The sequence below is a fragment of the Ambystoma mexicanum genome, chromosome 13 (genome assembly GCF_040938575.1).
Source record: "Ambystoma mexicanum isolate Mex_15411 chromosome 13, UKY_AmexF1_1, whole genome shotgun sequence".
NCBI lineage: Eukaryota > Metazoa > Chordata > Amphibia > Caudata > Ambystomatidae > Ambystoma > Ambystoma mexicanum.
The window spans coordinates 269,104,435-269,109,728 of NC_090938.1; positions in this window are offsets into that span (position 1 = coordinate 269,104,435).

Consider the following 5,294-nt stretch of genomic DNA (forward strand, 5'->3'; position numbering starts at 1 on the left):
TACAAGCAAAAATGGATGGCACTCCAGGAAGAGGTTTGGATTTAAGCAGTCCTTTCCAAACACAGAGTCAGGAAGCCAGGATGTTACAGGCACGAAATAAACTTTAATAATTATGATGTCCAGGACAGAGAAAGAAACACGAAAACAACTTTTTTTACAGACACGAAATAAACTTCAATAATTATGATGTCCAGGACAGAGAAAGAAACACGAAAACAACGACACGTTTCGCGGCAACAAACCGCTTGTTCACGTTGGGGGTAAAAAACACAGAAAATGGACTATAAGCCTAACAGTTTCTCTATGATTTCGGGATAGAGAGTCGTAATGTATGACACATAATCTCCTAGTCAAAAGCGGCGGCCATATTTAAAAATTTTTACATTTTCTCTGCCATTCATTGCATTTTAAATCTAGAGTGCAACAAGTATGCAAATTGCTCTGACAATTATTACCTGTTTAAACAGACCAATGTGGCATCTAAGGCTTAACTGTAGTGCCAAGGTTACCACATAAAACATAATGTACAGCATAATACATTTGCAAACGTCCCACATTTATATTGAGCTTTATAGTAAATGCCCATTTTCAATTTGTGTCCGTGTTTTAAATTAACCTATTGTAACCTTTATTATATATAAGTCTCCCCGGTTAGGGTTTTTTTGTGTGTATATGGGTATGCTCAAATGTTGAAAATGGAATGCTTAGTGCATCTCATTTGTTTGTTAGCTATGGTTCTCATCTATTGGAATTAGCTATTTAAAATTCTTATGTATATCAGCTGTGCAGATCTGTAGTATAAACATAATTTGTTGTTAAAGTGCTAGTGCAAACGTTATGAATAACTGTGCAAATCTGCAATGTTTAGCAGCTATTGATAAAGTGTCAGTGCCTTTAGCAGCCAACTCGTCCAACACGTTGTTGGTAAAGTGCAATGTGCATTAGCAGCTTCAAAGTGAGCCTCCCAGTACAGAGATCAATAAAGTGATTAGTGCTTTACATTTATCTCGTAGTTAATGCTCGCTAATTAAAAAATAGCATTTTGACTTTAAGAACACAATACTAAAACCATACCTTAAAGCAATGAGACAGGATTATCGACTGTTAGCTGTTCTGTGTTTACCCATTAAGGAACAAGGAAAAGAATATAAAAAGATGTTAAAATTGAGAGGATAACAAAAAAGGAATAGAAAAAGAGAAAAGTTGGTCTAAAATTCATTCAATGCTTTTATATAATATGCGAAAGTTTCTTAAATTGATAGACCTTCTATCCTTAATGCTAGTAAAAAACATTTCTCCATGACAGCCACATGTAAACTTGTATTTGTCAAACAAAGCTTATCTACATATAGGGAAAGACAGGGGGAAGAGGAAAAGGAGGAAAAATTAGGCATACTATAATGATTATAAATATAATCTCTGCAGAGTTTTTATCGAAGAGCAAGGCCAACCATAACATCCGGAAAGATTGAGGTCTTCTTTGGAAAAATTATTATGTGCCTAGAAAGGTATGCAATTCTTCATCTAGGTTGTGGCCTTTAGGTTTCTTAGTCTCGAGGTCTAAGATGTATCTGGTTTCAGATTGTCTGAGGGAGAGTTCTCGATTACCACCTCTGGCTGTTTTTGGAACTGTGTATATGCCAAAATATTCAAAACCTTCCAGTCTGCCTCCGTGCTTCTCTTGGAAATGCAAAGCCATAGGGTATGTAGGATCGATATTTTTGATAGCTCTTATATGTTGCAATATTCGAAGTTTCAATTTGCCGATTGTACTCCCCACATACCATTTGTCACATGAGCATGTAAGCACATACACAACATATTCTGTTTCACATGTGATCCTGGATTTTATGGTCACATTTCTTTGTAGAACTGGATGTAGGTAGTTTTTGATGTTTCTGGCAAATTTACAAGCTTTACACTTTGCACAATTTTGGAAGCCTTTTAAGTTGGCATTTAACCAGCTCGAGGTACTTTGTGGGGTTTTCGGACTCATGTAACTGGATACTAGATTATCCTTCAATGAAGTTGAGCGTCTGAATGTAATATTAACATTTGGACCTAGAATACTCTTCAAATGTTCGTCTTGTTTGAGTGCATGCCAATGTTTGTGTATAATATGGCGAATATGTTTAGAAGCTTTACTGAATGTCAAAATGAGTCGGGTATCTGTTTCCTCCTTTGCACTCTCTCTCTGAGTTTCGGACATCAGTAAAGTGGAGCGATCCTTTTGTCGCGCTTTAATGTACGCTCTTTCCAGTACTTTTTTAGGGTAACCTCTTTGTAGAAATTTCTGGGCCATATCTCTGCAGATCTTATCATAAGTGTCTAGTTGTGAACAGTTCCTCCTAATACGGATAAATTCGCCATAGGGGATGCTCCACTTCAGGGCTGTGGGATGACTACTTTTTGCATGCAGAGGAGTGTTGGAGCTGGTGGGTTTGCGATAAAGTTCAGTAACTAGTCCATCTGCCGCTACAGTTACAAGAATATCTAAATACACGATATCAGTTTTGCTGTGGCACTCAGTGAACTGCAGGTTGTATTCATTGACATTGAGTGATTTCACAAACTCCAACCATTCTTCAGTTGTTCCATCCCAAATTATAAATAGATCGTTGTTAAGACGGATTTCTGAACTCTGTCCTGGTGGCGCAGAAGTTCAGAAGGCCAACCTAATTACTTGGAACAGGGTAACCTCTGGACAAGCCAGACCAATCAAGGTAGCGATCGCGGCGGTCAAGACTAGGTCTCAAGAGGGGTGAGGGTGACTGAAAGCCCGCAGTGAGCACACAAAGCAAGAGCGCTTACAAACTACTCCAAACAGTTGTTATATCAAAAATATAAACACATTTATTTTAAGGCCTTTAAAACAACGACCGTAGCGAGAAAATCACAATAACACAGTATTAAACCAACACATACCATATCAACACAATATATATACAAATACACAGTCGCAAGCGTTTAAAGCACGAAATATGTAGTCCACCTGCCAGGGAAGGAAAACAGGCAGTGCGATAATGCTTTCGACTTAGTTCGCCTTCATAGGCACCTAACTAGATGGAAGTCCGAGCCCTGCGAAGAGTGGAGCCTTGTGCTCAAAGTACCTGCCACGCCGGTGCCGACGGACACAAGGGGAAGCTCTTCGGAGGAAGTCAGGCGGTTCACGTTAGTGCACAGCAGAAGAAGAACAGGTTCCGCAACTCAAGCGCAGCCTCCACAGCGGGCAGAAGCAGAGCGCGAGCGCGGCAAAAGGGTGCTGTTTTTACACAGCAGGGAAAAGCAATGGGATACTGCAGGAGGGCGACCAGATCCTAGATATACTACTCACCGGTCCCCGAAGCAAGCAGACCCAGGCTTCTCCACGATAGTTTCAGCAGCTGGCAGGTTCAGAAGAGCAGGAGACGCTTTGTAGTCGTGTAGAGCAAAAAGACGTCCCAATCGACGAAACCAGCACAGTTTTGTTGCCGCACAGGACAACGGAGCGGCCGTGTGTATTCGAGCCAAATGAACCCTCCTCCCTTCAGACCTGGGAACGCCAAGCGTACGAAGCGTGGGAGAGGGTCAAGGACTCGCAATACAACACAACCTGGCGGCGGTTGCAGAGCCAAACTCCTTGGTAAGCTGGTCAGTCAACTGGATGGCCCAGAGACGCTTCCGAAGGCTTACTTGGCGGGAGATGGTTGAAGATGCCGGGAATAGCTGTTCCTGCTATTCCAAAGGTCGAAGCACCAGTACAGGCCTTCTGGTTCGATCAAAGGAGGACAGGGGCTCTCCGGACGACAGCAGTGCAAAGGAGGATTCCTTCAGCGGGTCACCAGCGATTCCTCGGTCCAGCCTCGTAGTTGCAGGATACTTGGCTCCTGTATTCCTTCGTTCGTGAGAACTCAGGAGATCGACATGGTAGTGGTGTTTCCAGCCCCCTCTTATCCACGGTTCCCTTCGCGCCAAAACGGAGGGGAGCCAATGGGAGATCCGCTCATCAAAACACATACCATACGTGGACCAATCACGGACCACGGTGGTCCCAGGCATTCACACCACCCTAGACTCTCTGGCACCCAGGATGTGTATTGGGACCAGACATCCCAGCCCACACCCTGGAGGCACACAAACGACATGTAGAAGCCCGCGAAAGCAACCACGTTTCGCGGGAAAGTACATGCCCAAATAAGGAAGGCCCCGGGTCGCCGGACCTGGGGAAGGTGAAGGGAGCAAGACGGTCAGTGGACAAGACAAAGGAGCCTCGCGGCCTGGCCATTTTGGGAGCCAGGCCACCATTTTGGGTTCAGTGCAAAAACGTGCTCAGAACGCCAAAAGGAGCTCAAAATAAACAATACGATCGCTGCCACCATTCGAGTCCCTGAATGACTTGCACCGATCAAATACATTCCTAAAAGAGTATCTAGGGCCTGTAGAAGGCTAGAGACCCAAGAGAGCTGTAACTTAGCTTACAGTGCCCTCTTGTGTCGTGTTGCACTAAAGCTGCGACACGATAGAAGAAACTACGGGAAACCACGTTCCCCGGTACTGACTGTCTTAAGGGCATGTCAGTTTCCCCGTAAGAAAGGAGCGAAAGCCCAGAGAAGTGCGGCAGAAGGCTGTACTTCTCTGGCAAAGTCAACAACAAGGTTAAAAACAATAGCAAAAAGTTTAGGGGTTGCCACATGGAAGGAAAATTCCCTACAATAACGAAATCTTTCCTAACACTCGCCCCTCCCAGACTATGGACAGGGGGAACTAATCCACCCCTGGATGAGTCTCTTGTTCAGGTCGGTTAAACATTCTGGACAACCCATCAGCATTGCTATGTTGGACACCTGGTCTATGCTCAATAGTGAAGTCGAAGCCTTGAAGACTTATGGACCACCTAAGCAACTTTGGATTCTCCCCCTTCATGTTCATTAGCCACTTTAACGGCTTATGGTCAGTCTGCACAGTGAAGTGGGTCCCATAGAGGTAGGGCCTCAGCTTCCTTAGGGCCCACACAACAGAGAAACATTCTTTCTCTACCGTGGACCATCTGAGCTCTCTGTCCTTAAGCTGGCGACTAATAAAACCGATAGGGTGTTCCTTACCCTTCTCATCTACTTGTGATAGTACAGCTCCTATCCCAGTGTCAGAGGCATCCGTCTGCACGATAAAAGGTCTTTGATAATCAGGGGCCCTGAGCACAGGGGCCTGGCACAAGGAGTCTTTTAAGCCATTGAAGGCCTTCTCACACTCGTCGGTCCAAGTTACCTTCTTGGGTTTCTTCGGAGTTGTGAGGGCAGTCAGAGGAGCAGCTATGG